The following is a 15423-nucleotide window of genomic DNA, read 5'->3' as shown; positions in this document are numbered from 1 at the left end:
CTGCTCCTAATATAAATATTTGGGGTGGCACAGTGGTTAGCAATGATGCCTCACAGCACCAGGGACCTGGGTTCAATTCTGGCCTTGGGTTACTATGTGGAGTTTTCACATTCTCCCTGTGTCTGCCTGGGTTTCCTCCGAGTGCTCCAGTTTCCTCCTGCAGTCCAAAGATGTGCAGGTTAGGTGGATTAGCCATGATCAATTGCCCTTTAGTATCCACAGGTTAGATGGGGTTATGGAGATAGGGTGCGGCTTAGGTGGAGTGCTCTTTCAGAGGGTTGGTGCAGACTCGATGGGCAGAATGGCCTCCTTCTGCACTGTAGGTATCTATGAGTCTAATGCCTCCTTCTTGTTTCGCGAAGGCTGATTTGAATTGATGAAAGTTGATGTGAACCAGATTCAGCTTTAGCATCAACTCTCTGTTTCACTTCCTTTATTTACTCTGATAGGTCAGCTCCATCGAAGATCAATACTTTTTAATTGTCTATATTTTCAAGCTGAAAATCTCAAACCTCACAAAGACCCTTTGTGTATCTCTGACCCATCCTGGGGGTGATATATTATTTAATGCAACATTTAGCAGTTTGCAGCACAGAAATAGACCATTCTCAGATTTGTGGGCTGGTGAAGGAAGGTGAAAGGAATAGAGGCAGACGACTTTTCACCTTTGATTTGAAGAAATCATTGAGATACAGTTTTGGTAACGCTGTCTTCACTCATGGGCTAGAGTGCCACACTTTTCACTAATGGACTAATAGCTCATCATTGCTGTTGTTACCAGTAGGATTAACTTGTGCCAATGTATAAACCGACCTAAGAATGGGAGCTCTGGGATTCAGATTTTCATTCCAATATTTCTTGGGTTATAATTAACAGGAAATTGCTTTCATGAATTAACTATAACTGAACGTTAAAAGCCTGAAAACTGAGGATGCAAAATCTGACAGGGCCTGATTAACTCATAGACATTGCCCCTGATGCAAACAAAATGCAAATTTTGGCCTTCCTGCTAAATTAAGTGATTATAACATGTTGTCAGCAGTACATATGAACATCCGAATTAGGGGCAGGAGTAGGCCACTTGGCCCCTCGAGCCTGCTCCTCCATTCAACAAGATTATGGCTGATCAGATTGTAACCTCAACCCCCCGCATTCCTCCTTACCCCCCATAACCTAGCAGTATTGCTTCACAGCGCCAGAGCCCCAGCTCGTTTCCCGGCTTGGGTCACTGTCTGTACGGAGTCTATTCATTCTCCCTGTGACCGTGTGAGTTTCCTCCGGGTGCTCCGGTTTCCTCCCACCACAAGTCCCGAAAGACATGCTGTTAGGTGAATTGGACATTCTGAATTCTCTCTGTGTACCCGAATAGGTGCCGGAATGTGGTGACTAGGAGCTTTTCACAGTAACTTCATTGCACTGTTAATGTAAGCCTACTTGACAATAAAAAAGATTATTAACCTTCCCCCCCCCCCCCGCCCTTGCTTATCAAGAATCTATCTAGCCCTGCTTTAAAAATATTCAAAGACTCTGCTTCCACTGGCTTTTGAAGAAGAGAGTTCCTAAGGTGATCCTCAGTGAAAAAAAATCTTTGCCGGGATTCTCCCCTACCCGGCGGGGTGGGGGGTCCGGACGTGATGGAGTGGCGTGAACCACTCCGGCGTCGGGCCACCCCAAAGGTGCGGAAGTCTCCGCATCTTTAGGGGCCAAGCCCTCACATTGAGGGGCTAGGCCCGTGCCGGAGTGGTTCCCGCTCTGCCGGCTGGCGTGAACGGCCTTTGGCGCCACGCCAGCCGGTGCCGAAAGGACTTCGCCGGTCGGCGTAAGTCCGAGCATGCGCTGGAATGTCAGTGGCTGCTGACGTCATCCCCGGGCATGTGCAGGGGAGGGGGTCTCTTCCGCCTCCGCCATGGTGAAGACCATGGCGAAGGCGGAAGAAAAAGAGTGCCCCCACGGCACAGGCCCGCCCGCCGATCGGTAGGCACTAATCGCGGGCCAGGCCACAGTGGTGGCACCCCCCGGGGTCAGATCACCCCGCGCCCTCCCCCGGAGCCTGCCCGCGCCGCCAATCCCGCCGGTAAGGTAGGTGGTTTAATCCACGCCGGCGGGAGAGGGTTGACAGCAGCGGGACTTCAGCCCATCGCAGGCCGGAGAATCGCCAGGGGTGGCCCACCGACCGACGCGGTGCGATTCCCACCCCCGCCAAATCTCTACTGGCACAGAATTCGGGACACGGCGGGGGCAGGGGCGGGATTGATGCCGGCCCCAGACGATTCTTCGACCCGGCAAGGGGGTCGGAGAATCCCGCCCCATATCTCTGTCTTAAATAAGACCCTTTATTTTTAAACACTGACCCCCCCGTACTAGATTTTCCAACAAGAGGAAACATCCTCTCCACACCCACCCTGTCAACGCCCCTCAGTGCACCGTTGAGTTTCTGCATGGAGGAGGCATAAAATCAGCAGAAGTTGACATGAGTTAAAGCCAATTTGCACCTTTTAAAGGGGAGATGCATTCTGACTGCTACAGCTGCTGGAACTCTTTCCATGACTGACTTTGAGCGAGAAAGGATATAAGAATGGCACAGCAGTGCTCCCAATATATTCTGATGCTGCACTGGGACCCTTGGTGGAAGAGGCAGAGAGGAGGAGGTCCTCCAGACAAACTTTGCAGGAGCAGTGGGTGCAGATGGCCGTGGCTGTAAATGACAGTACTTGAGTCTTCATAATGTGGATGCCAAAAGAAGTTCAATTATCTTGCACAAGCCGTCACCGTCAGTGGATTGATCTTCAATTGCCAAACCCTACCAGCTGCGTCACCAACTTTATCCACTGCCAAATGCACCACATCCCATCACTCCATCGTCCAGTGACTCTGACATCCATCATTATAAAGTGCTTCGAAAGGTTAGTCATGGCACAAATCAACTCCAGCCACCCAGATTGCCTTGATCCACTACAGTTCGCCTACCGCTGCAGACGCTATCTCCATGGCCCTGCACTCTACTCTGGAACACCTAGATAACAAAGACACCTACGTCAGACTCCTATTTATCGACTACAGCTCAGCCTTCAACACCATCATTCCTACGAAACTCATCTCCAAACTCTGTGGCCTTGGCATCCGCGCCTCCCTCTGCGACTGGATCCTGAACTTTCTAACCCATCAGTAAGGATAGGCAACAGCACCTCCTCCACGATCATCCTCAACACCGGTGCCACACAAGGCTGTGTCCTCAGCCACCTACTATACTCCTCATACACCTATGTGTTTGGCCAAATTCCCCTCCAACTCGATTTTCAAGTTTTGCTGATAACACCACCGTAGTGGGTTGGATTTCAAACAATGACGAGACAGAATACAGGAATGAGATAGAGAATCTGGTGAACTGGTGCGACGACAATAATCTCTCCCTCAATGTCAACAAAATGAAGGAGATTGTCATCGACTTCACGAAGCGTAGTGGAGAACATGCCCCTGTCTACATCAATGGGAACAAAGTATAAAGGGTCGAGAGCTTCAGGTTTTTAGGTGTACAGATCACCAACAGCCTGTCCTGGTCCCTCCATGCCGACACTATAGTTAAGAAAGCCACCAATGACTACTTTCTCAGAAGACTAAGGAAATTTGGCATGTCAGCTATGACCCTCGTCAACTTCTACAGATGCACCATAGAAAGCATTCTTTCTGGTTGTATCACAGCTTGGTATGGAGCCTGCTCTGCCCAAGACCGCAGGAAACTACAAAAGGTCGTGAATGTAGCCCAGTCCATCACGCAAACCAGCCTCCCATCCATTGACTCTATCTATAATTCCCGCTGCCTCAGAAAGGCAGCCAGCATAATTAAGGACCCCACGCACCCCGGACATACTCTCTTCCACCTTCTTCCGTCAGGAAAAAGATACCAAAGTTTGAGGTCACGTACCAACCGACTCAAGAACAGCTTCTTCCCTACTGCCATCAGACTTTTGAATGGACCTACCTCATATGATCTTTTCTCTACACCGTGCTATAACTGTAACATTATATTCTGCAGTCTCTCCTTCCTTCCCTATGTACGGTGTGCATTGTTTGTACAGCATGCAAGAAACAATAATTTTCACTGTGTACTAATACATGTGACAATAATAAATCAAATCAAATCAAAACAATCTCTGTCAATCATGTCTGAACCTCACATTTATAGCTTCACTTCACCCTCATAAAGTTAGCACTGATACAAGCCTCACTCCCACAGGGAGGGGTCATCCACATTTCTGCCACAGAGGGAGGACTCAGGTAAAGACTTTGATGGATCAGCCCACAAAAGCTAGTTGACAGGTAGGCACAATGAAATGTTTGGTGCATTGCATGGCTTCCCAGAAAGCCAATGTCTCAGCTTCCATTGCAGCAATATTTAAAGAATTGTCATTGTTGTGCTTTAGCATACCACTGCAAACACATCTGGGGGCAAGTGGCTGTGCAGAATCCTGAAGTCAGGATGGAGTCCTACAGCATGTGCCACCCAACTCCCTGTAAACTTTAAACAAGCCTGGAAACCATCAATGACACAAGGACCAATAGAACTAAATCAACAGACACAATTTTTAAACTTGCTGATGATGCCAAATTGGGGGAACCGGCGGAGGTGATACTCAATACTGAGGACGACTGACAAATTCCAGCACAACATTAATAAACTGGTAGAATGGGTAAATAATTGGCAAATGAAATTCAACACAGATAAATGTGAGATGGTAAATTTTGGTAGGAATAATAGTGACATCACTTATGACTCAGAAGCACTTCCGGTGGCTGTGATGACGTAGGAAGCCGCACATTTGGGAGCTCCCGTTTCAAACGGACTTTTCGGCTCTTTTTAGAGCCCAAAACGGAAATTTTTCGACGTCTCCCGGTGGGAGAAGGTGTGCTGATCGACTTTCTCCGCAGTTCATGACTCGAACTCGGAGTGGAAAGGGGGAAAAAACGGCAGCAGCTCCCCAGAAAAAACGGGGGAAGGAATCCAAGATGGCGGCCGGCGGAGCTCCAGAGGAGTGGAAGCAGTGGGCCCAGGAGCAACAAGCTGCTCTCATGCGCTGTTTTGCAGATTTCAAAGCTGAGGTACTGAGCTCTCTGCAGGAAACAAACAAAAGGCTCTGTGAGATTCAGACGACCCAGGGTGCTGCCATCAAGGCGTTGCAGACGCAGGCCACTGAACGAGAGGAGGAGGCCGTGGTCCTCATGAGTAAGGTGGAGGGGCACGAGGCATTCCACAAGAAGTGGCAGGACCGCTTCGAGGAGCTTGATCACCGCATGAGGCGGAAAAATCTGAGGATCTTGGGCCTTGCGGAGGGGCAGGAGGGGTTGGATCTGACAACCTACGTGGCTACGATGCTGAACTCGCTAGTGGGGGCCGGGTCTTTCCATCTGCCCCTGGAGCTGGAGGGAGCCCACAGGGTACTCGCCAGGAGGCCTAAGGAGAATGAACCCCCGCGTGCGGTGCTGGTGTGGTTCCACCGGTTCAGTGATCGGGAGTGTGTGCTGCGCTGGGCCAAGAAGGTGAAGAGCAGCAACTGGGAGAATGGGGTAGTAGGGATCTACCAGGATTGGAGCGCGGAGGTGGCTAAGCGGCGGTCCGGGTTTAATCGGACGAAAGAGGTGCTTTACAAGAAGAAGATAAAGTTCGGAATGTTGCAGCCTGCGCGCCTGTGGGTAACTTATTCGGACCAGCATTATTATTTTGATTCCCCGGAGGAGGCGTGGGCCTTCGTGCGGACGGAGAAACTGGACTTGAACTAGGGGTTGGGTGTTGTGGGGTCGGTTGTAATACTTTATTGATGGTTTCTGCTGTTGCTGTGTTCTCTTTTTCTACACTTTTGCAATTTTGATATGGTTATTTATGGGGGTGTTGTTCTGGTTTTTTTTGCTGTGGGGCATTGTTTGAGTTTTGTATCTTGCGGGGAGGGTTGAGGGGGGGTTTGTTGTATTCTATGTCGGGTTGGGGGTATGGAGTGGGGCTGGTATTTGGGAGCTGCATCAGAAGGGTGTGGTGAGGCAGAGAAGCTGGACTTGAACTGAAGACTGGGGGCTGGGGAACGTTGTACGCAGCCCGGAGGCTTTGTCCTCCTTGATATCCTTTCACTTTTTTTGGTTCTATTGGACGATGTTTTTTTGCTGTTCTGTTTTTTCTTTTCTGCTTTTCGGGACTGTTATCTGTTTACTTTGGTGTTTTATCATATCATGTTGGGATTTTTATTATTTCACTGGTTCCGGGTTGGGTGGGGTTCGCGGCCCTGTTGGGTCATGTGCCTGTCTTCCCGCGTTTTGGGTCGGGGGGGCGGGGCTTGGAATGGGGGCGCGGGCTTTTGTCCCGCGCTGGAGAAGCAGGGGGGGGGGGGTCGGCATTGGGGGAATGGGTGTGTGACACTGGGGAGGGTAATTGGGGTGGCGGGAGCAGCCGGGGTCAGCAGGAGTCAGCTGATTTACGGAAGTACAATGACTGGAGTTACGCAGCTGGGGGGGCCCTAGCTTGGGGGGGAGGGGGGTGGATAGGTTTGGGTGGGGGGGAGGGGGGGAGAGGGGGGGGATACCGGGTTGCTGCTGGAATGGCAAGAAGGAGCTGGAGCGTGCAGATGGGGTCGGGATGGGAGTCTGTCGCTGTGGGGAACGGGCTGAGCGGGGGGCGCGGGCACGTGGCAGATTACGGAAGGGTGATGGCTAGTCGACGGGGAGGGGGGCAGGTGGCCCTCCGATCCGGCTGATCACCTGGAATGTGAGAGGACTGAATGGGCCGGTCAAACGGTCCCGGGTGTTCGCGCACCTGAGGGGTCTGAAGGCGGACGTGGCTATGCTTCAGGAGGCGCACCTGAAGGTGGCGGATCAGGTTAGGTTGAGGAAGGGCTGGGTAGGCCATGTGTTTCATTCGGGGCTGGATGCAAAAAAACGGGATGTGGCGATCCTGGTGGGGAAGAGGGTGTCATTTGAGGCGTGAAGTGTGGTGGCAGACCGCGGCGGGAGGTACGTGATGGTGAGCGGCAAGCTACAAGGGGAGCGGGTGGTGCTGGTCAATGTATCGGCCCCAAATTGGGATGATGCGGGTTTCATGCGGCGTATGTTGGGCCGGATTCCAGATTTGGAGGCGGGGGGCCTGATAATGGGGGGGGGATTTCAACACGGTGCTGGATCCGCCACTGGATCGATCCAGTTCCAGGACGGGTAGGAGGCCTGCGGTGGCTAAGGTGTTGAGGGGGTTTATGGACCAGATGGAAGGGGTGGATCCATGGAGGTCGCGAGGCCGAGGGCCAGGGAATTTTCGTACTTCTCCCATGGGCATAAGGCCTACTCCCGGATCGATTTTTTCGTTTTGAGTAGGGCGCTGATTGCGAGGGTAGTAGACGCTGAGTACTCGGCGATAGCCATTTCTGACCAGGCCCCGCATTGGGTGGACCTCGAGCTGGGGGAGGAGAGGGATCAGCACCCGTTGTGGCGCTTGGAGGTGGGGCTGCTGGCGAACGAGGATGTGAGGGGGCGGGTTCGAGGATGTATCGAGAGATATCTAGAGGCCAACGATAATGGGGAGGTCCGAGTGGGGACGGTCTGGGAGGCGCTGAAGGCGGTGGTTCGGGGGGAGTTGATCTCCATTCGGGCCCACAGGGAGAGAGGGGAGCAGAGAAAAAGGGAGAGATTGGTGGGGGAGATGGTGAGGGTGGACAGGAGGTACGCGGAGGCCCCGGAGGAGGGGTTGCTAAGGGAGCGGCGCAGCCTTCGTGCTGAGTTCGATTTGTTGACCACCAGAAAGGCGGAGGATCAATAGAGAAAGGTTCAGGGTGCGGTGTACGAGTATGGGGAGAAGACGAGCAGGATGCTGGCACACCAGTTCCGTAAGCGGGATGCGGCCAGGGAGATTGGTGGTGTTAAGGATCGGAGATGAAATGTGGTGCGGAGCGGGGTAGACATTAATGGGGTCTTCAGGGACTTTCATGAGAGACTATATCGGTCCGAACCTCCGGCGGAGGAGGGGGGAATGGGGCACTTTTTGGACCGGCTGAGATTTCCAAGGGTGGAGGAGGGACGGGTGGAGGGTCTGGGGGCGCCAGTTGAGCTTGAGGAGCTGGTCAAAGGGATAGGGAACATGCAGTGGGGAAGGCGCCGGGGCCGGATGGGTTCCCGGTTGAATTTTACAAGACGTATGCAGACCTACTGGGCCCCCTGTTGGTTAGGACCTTTAACGAGGCAAGGGGGGGAGGGGGGGGCTTTGCCCCCGACGATGTCTCGGGCGCTGATCTCCTTGATTCTTAAGTGAGACAGGATCCCCTGCAGTGTGGGTCATACAGGCCGATCTCACTCTTGAATGTGGACGCCAAGTTGTTGGCAAAGATCTTAGCCACGAGGATAGAGGACTGTGTGCCGCAGGTTATCCACGAGGATCAAACGGGGTTTGTGAAGGGGAGGCAGCTGAACACTAATATACGGAGGCTCTTGAACGCTATAATGATGCCGGCGGTAGAAGGGGAGGCGGAGATAGTGGTGGCACTAGATGCGGAGAAGGCCTTTGATAGGGTCGAGTGGGGGTACTTGTGGGAGGCGCTGGAAAGGTTCGGGTTTGGGGAGGGGGTTGTCAATTGGGTGAGGCTGTTGTATGAGGCCCCGATGGCGAATAGGGCCATGAATAAGAGGAGGTCGGAGAATTTCCGATTATAGCGAGGGACGAGGCGGGGTGTCCCCTGTCCCCCCTACTTTTTGCGCAGGCAATTGAACCCCTGGCTATGGCGCTGAGGGAGTCGGGGGATTGGAGGTTGCTGGTCCGGGGTGGGGAGGAGCACCGAGTGTCGCTCTACGTGGACGACCTTTTGTTGTATGTGGCGGACCCGGTGGAGGGAATGCCGGTGGTGATGGGGATAGAACATAGAACATAGAACAGTACAGCACAGAACAGGCCCTTCGGCCCTCAATGTTGTGCCGAGCCATGGTCACCCTACTCAAACCCACGTATCCACCCTATACCCGTAACCCAACAACCCCCCCCCTTAACCTTACTTTTATTAGGACACTACGGGCAATTTAGCATGGCCAATCCACCTAACCCGCACATCTTTGGACTGTGGGAGGAAACCGGAGCACCCGGAGGAAACCCACGCACACAGGGGGAGGACGTGCAGACTCCACACAGACAGTGACCCAGCCGGGAATCGAACCTGGGACCCTGGAGCTGTGAAGCATTTATGCTAACCACCATGCTACCCTGCTGCCCCTTCTCTGGGAATTTGGGGGTATCTCAGGGTATAAGCTTAACTTTGGGAAAAGCGAGCTGTTTGTGGTACACCCGGGGCGACCAGGAGGGAGGGGATTGGGAGGCTCCCGCTGAAAAGGGCGGAGAGGAGCTTCAGGTACTTGGAGGTTCAGGTGGCCAGGAGCTGGGGGGCCTTGCAAAAGCTTAACCTCACAAGGCTGGTGGAGCAAATGGAGGAGGAGTTTAAGAGGTGGGACATGCTGCCGCTGTCTCTGGCGGGTAGGGTGCAGTCAGTCAAGATGACAGTGCTCCCGAGGTTTCTGTTCCTGTTCCAGTGCCTCCCCATCCTTATCCCGTAGGCCTTTTTTAGGCGGGTTAACAGGAGCATTACGGGGTTTGTGTGGGCACACGGGACTCCAAGGGTGAGACGGGTGTTCTTGGAACGGGGCAGGGATGGGGGGGGGGGGGGGGGGGGCGCTTGCGTTGCCCAACCTCTGTGGGTATTATTGCGCTGCCAATGCAGCGATGGTGCGTAAGTGGGTAATGGACGGGGAGGGGGCAGCATGGAAGAGGATGGAGATGGCATCCTGTGTGGGCACGAGACTGGAGGCGCTGGTAACGGCGCCGCTGCTGCTCCCTCCAACGAGGTGTACCACGAGCCCGGTGGTGGCAGCTACCTTCAAGATTTGGGGGCAATGGAGGCAGCACAGGGGGGAGGTGGGGTCCCCGATACGGGGGAACCAATGGTTTGTTCCGGGGAGAATTGATGGTGGGTTCCTGAGTTGGCACACGGCAGGTGTCAGGAGGCTGGGGGACCTGTTCATAGACGGGAAGTTCGCGAGCCTGGGTGAGCTGGAAGGGAAGTTTGGGCTACCCCCGGGGAACACCTTTAGGTACATGCAAGTAAGGGCGTTTGTCAGGGGGCAGGTGGCGGGGTTCCCCCTGCTGCCGCCACGTGGGGTTCAGGACAGGGTGTTCTCGGGGGTGTGGGTTGGAGAAGGGAGGATCTCGGAAGCGTACTAGGTGATGCAGGAGGTAGACGAGGCCTCGGTGGAGGAACTGAAAGGTAAATAGGAGGAGGAGCTGGGTGAGGAGATTGAGGAGGGGACGCGGGCGGGTGGCCTGGAAAGGGTGAACTCCTCCTCTTCTTGTGTAAGGCTTAGCCTCATACAGTTTAAGGTGCTGCATTGGGCTCATATGACCGGGACAAGGATGAGCCGGTTTTTTGGGAGTGAGGACAGGTGTATTAGGTGCTCTGGGGGCCCAGCAAACCATGTCCACATGTTCTGGGCATGCCCAGTGCTGGGGGAATTTTGGAAGGGTGTAGCAAGGATGGTATCATGGGTGGTAGGATCCGGGTCAATCCAGGCTGGGGACTCGCAATATTTGGGGTTGCAGTGGAGCCGGGAGTGCAGGAGGAGAAAGAGGCCGGTGTTCTGGCCTTTGCGTCCCTAGTAGCCCGGCGGAGGATTCTTCTTCAGTGGAAGGATGCGAGGCCCCCAAGCGTGGAGGCCTGGGTCAACGATATGGCGGGGTTTATTAAATTGGAGAGGATAAAATTTGCCCTAAGTCAGTGCAGGGGTTTTTCAGGAGATGGCAACCATTCCTAGGTCTCCTGGCAGAACGGTAAAATCAAAAGGCCAGCAGCAGCAGCAACCCGGGGGGGGGGTTGTCCCTTTGTTTTTTGTTTTGGGTTGAATCTTTGCCTACGACGGGCGTTTATTTATTTTTTCTCTTTTGTATACACGGGGAGGGGAGGGGGGGGGGGGGGGGGGGGTTTGTTCTTTTTGTTCTTAGAATTTTCTGTTACTGTTTTCTTTTTTGTGAAAATTTGAATAAAAATTATTTTAAAAAAAAGAAAGGAATACATAGTTATGAATGTAGATTTCGATGAGGAAAGATGGGAGGAGGCTTGAGTGGAGTATAAACACCAGCATGGATTGGTTGAATTGAATGGCCTCTTTCTGTGCTACGTATCTTTGTATCCTATATAATCCCATGGAACCTGTAGGTAGTTGATGATCTCTTTAAATGGAACTGGAGAAGGGGGTTATCCTTCCTGCTGCTGAACACATGTTCAATTGTGCAAGGTTTCAAGAGAGCATTAGTTGGAGTGTAGTGCTCCAAAATGGCTGCCCTGCCTTCAAATCAGCATTGCACATCGATGGATGCCATGCTCTGCCTCGTCTGCATACGTGCCGAGGATGCTACATACACCTGTGCTAAAGCCCTCACCAAAATGGCTAACAGCACAGCTGGTGCCTGAAGTGTCCTCGCTCACCATGAGTGCCATTATGAAGAAAAAAACAGACTCTATAGAGCCCGCCTTTCATTATCGAAAACTCAAAAAAAAATCTACTTTTGAAGGTGAGAAAAATCTGCCTGCTGTTGTGATCAAGAAAAGTTATGCCAGTGCTTTGTATAGAATGACAATGCGTGGAAAAGTGGCAGCAATTATGCATGGCACTTCCATATTCTCAAAACATGCAATGGTTATGGTATTGAGTAGGACAATTTAAAAAGAGAAGTCCCTGCCCCAAAGGATTTGTCACAGATGTCGCTCATGCTTCCCCGCTAACACTGATCAAATAAGATTTCTTCAGTGCATTTTAAACAACTTTTAATTGTTCACAAGGGGCCATATCCCCAGACTTTCCCTACCTCGAGTTAAGCCATTAATCAAATATTGTAAGTTGTGTATGTCAGAGGTGCCTGCCTGTGTCACTATTGCAAGGAAATGTTTGAGACTGACACAAATTGTCTTCTGACTTTTTAATCCTCCATCAACATAGCTGTCTCACATCAAACAAATTTCTACTGTTAAAATGAACGTTTAGAGAGTGACCCTCCTGAGGCTGACATTTGGTTTAGTATCATTTTAAAAAACACTCATTGTTTGGTCATTTGATTATCAAGTAAACTACAAAAAAACATTATGGATTTTGATGTTTCTTTGCTTTTCACAAGGCAAATTTTAGACATTTTTAAAAAATCCTTAAAATGAAGTGCTTTATATAAGGAAGTGCAAAGATAAACTCTAGAAGGGTTGAGCAATTGCATCATTCTAAAAGTACCTCCTCAGGAAACTAAGGAAATTCGGCATGTCCACATTGGCTCTTACCAACTATTATAGATGCACCACAGAAAGCATCCTATCCGGCTGCATCACAGCCTGGAATGGCAACTGCTCGGCCCAAGACCGTAAGAAACTACAGAGTTGTGAACACAACTCAGTCCATCACGCAATTCCTGTACCAGCCGCCCCGAACAGGCGCCGGAATGTGGCGACTAGGGGCTTTTCACAGTAACTTCATTTGAAGCCTACTTGTGCCAATAAGCGATTTTCATTTTTCATCCATTGAATCACCTCCTGCTGCCTTGGGAAACGGGCAGCGTAATCAAAGACCCCTCCCACCTGGGTTATTCTTTCTTCCAACCTCTCTCATTGGGCAGGACATACAAAAGTCTGAAAACACGCAGTAACAGATTCAAAAACAGCTTCTTCCCCGATGTTACCAAACTCCTGAATGACGCTCTTATGGACTGATCTGATCTCTTCACACATCTTCCCTATTGAGTAGTACTGCACTCCGTATGCTTCACCCGATGCCTGAGTCTATGTATTTACATTGTGTATTTATGTATGTCCTATTTTTTTTTCATGTATGGAATGATCTGTCTGGACTGTACCCAGAACAATGCTTTTCACTGCCTCAGTATACATGAGCATAAAACAAATCCAAATCCAATCCAAAACAAATCCTTTCCAAAGTTTCCAATTTAAAAAATAGCCATCAGGAAAGGTAAAAAACGGATACCAAACTCCAGGGATGGGAAAAGTTCATTGGAAGCGATAAAAGTTAAAATTATCTCCTCCATCCATAGACGAGGGAACCAGGGAGCCAACAGAAAATAAATCAAAAATGGGCTACAAAAAATCTTTTGAATTGAAGGCAACTCTTTTGTGTGAGATGATCAAAAGTACTTTAAACTGTGATCCGAACAGAAATCTGGACAGCATGTACACGGTAGCACAATGGTTAGCACTGTTGCTTCACAGCGCCAGAGTCCCAGGTTCAATTCCCGGCTTGGGTCACTGTCTGTGCAGAGTCTGCATGTTCTCCCCTGTGACTGTGTGGGTTGCCTCCGGGTGCTCTGGTTTCCTCCCACAAGTCCCGAAAGACGTGTTGTTAGGTAATTTGGATATTCTGAATTCTCCCTCAGTGTACACGAACATGTGCCGGAATGTGGCGACGAGGGGCTTTTCACAGTAACTTCATTTCAGTGTTAATGTAAGCCTACTTGTGACAGTAATGAAGATTATTAATTAAATCTAAAGCTCAATATTAACTCTGGACACAATTGGTATAACTGAGATCGTGAATGCACTGAGTAGGGATTGTGAGTACCTGTGCCATGTCGCAGGCCGTCATGTGAGAGTTGGACAATCAGCCCATCTTATCGCTTAAATGTAGTAAAATAAGGCTAAACTTGCTATGCCTAAAAGTTTAGGTTACAGCTTTTCAAATACAAATATTTTTTAAATGCTTGATACTCCACCTCTTCAAAATAAAAATTGAAGTATCATTTTCATTTTGGGACTTTAATTTTGCTTTTATCTTAAATAAAATAATGTCATTAGAATATGAAGTAGATTTGGTTTGACTGGCAGAGAAAATGATTAGCTGTGTGTGCCTTATTCATTCATGTTTTGGTGTTTTATCCAAAAATAGTTATTGATAGTGTATAAGGGCTGCACACCTTACCTTGTAAAATCACCATTGTTTCCCAGTCCCTGAGTCAGACATTCTGGAATTTCCTTCCGAACAGCATTACATATATTTTCACCACATGAACTTCAGCAGTTCAAGAATGTAGCCCACCATTACTTAACTTGTCAAGGACAACGGAGATAGAAAATGTTCAACTTGCCAGTGATGCTACATCCAGAAGCATATACATTAAAAATCCCAAGTAGAATAACATCAGTGTGAGGAAAGGCTCGAAAAGTAAAAGGAAAAAAAGGTAAAAGAAAAAGTGCACTGATGCAAAGGGCTGGATTCAACATTTTTGAGCCTAAGTGCGCAGCATCTGTGGCATATTATGTCAAAAAATCTGCGGTTCCCCCTCACCGATCCGGCAAGGCGCTAGCCGCCGCACCACATAAGACACCTGACTCCCACGATAAAAACAGCTGGAGAATGGCCGGGTCCGTAGCCGCACATGGGCACGGCGACAACCTGCAGCGGTCGCGCCGTAAAACGTGGCGCTGGCCGTGCGCGGACACGACCTGTCAGATAGTCACCCCTGGCCACCCCCCACCAGTTCCCCCAGCCCTCGCGGAAATCCCTAACCCCGCACCCGCCCAGCAACACGGCTCCCTCACCCAACTGTGGTGGCGCTGGACATAGTCTACAGCCGCCACGCTGGACACCCGACCGCTGAGAACACAAGTCAACCGCATGGTCGGGAACTCGGCTCATCGGGGCGGAGCATCGGGGGAGGGCCTTCAGGTGAAGCTCTGAGGCCATTCCAATGGCGTGCGGCGCATGACACGATTATGCCATTTCGGAGGGGGCGGAGCATACAAAAACCTGCGTCAAACAGGCGCCGCCCCCAATTTCGGCATAAAAAGGGATTCTCTGCCCGATCGGCGATTACTTAATCGGTATTGGGGAACGGTGAATCCCGCCCAAGTTATTCCTCATTGTGAGAATATCGGTCAGGAAGAATCAAAACATAACATTTATTGGGGGACTAAGCTATCAAAAGTGAAAAAAATATTTTACACAAACATGGGGCGAAATTCTCCGACTCCACGCAGGGTCGGAGAATCGGCCGGCGGCGGCGTTATTCCCGCTCCCGCCGGGTTTTTAAATCTCCGACCGGCCAAAAACCGGCGTTGTGCAAATCCCGCCGGCAGCCTCTGAAAACAGCTGGCGCCGGCGGGATTTCATTATAATTTTAGTTTCACCAAATCTCCGGCCCGGATGGGCCGAAGTCCCGCCGACGTGACCCGTAACAAAGTACCTTCGAGTGCGGGGGGGGAGGAGGACAGTACCGGCGTTTGTGGGGTGGGGTGGGGTGGGGGGGGAGGGAGGAGAGAGAGAGTCCCGGCGTTGGGGGGGGGGGGTCCCGGCGTTGGGGGGGGGGTCCCGGCGTGGGGGGTGTCCCGGCGTGGGGGGGGTCCCGGCGTGGGGGGGGGTACCGGCGTTGGG

Source organism: Scyliorhinus canicula, chromosome 2, assembly GCF_902713615.1.
Source record: "Scyliorhinus canicula chromosome 2, sScyCan1.1, whole genome shotgun sequence".
Classification (NCBI taxonomy): domain Eukaryota; kingdom Metazoa; phylum Chordata; class Chondrichthyes; order Carcharhiniformes; family Scyliorhinidae; genus Scyliorhinus; species Scyliorhinus canicula.
The sequence above is the reverse complement of the archived record's forward strand: the minus strand, read 5'-3'. Positions refer to the sequence as shown.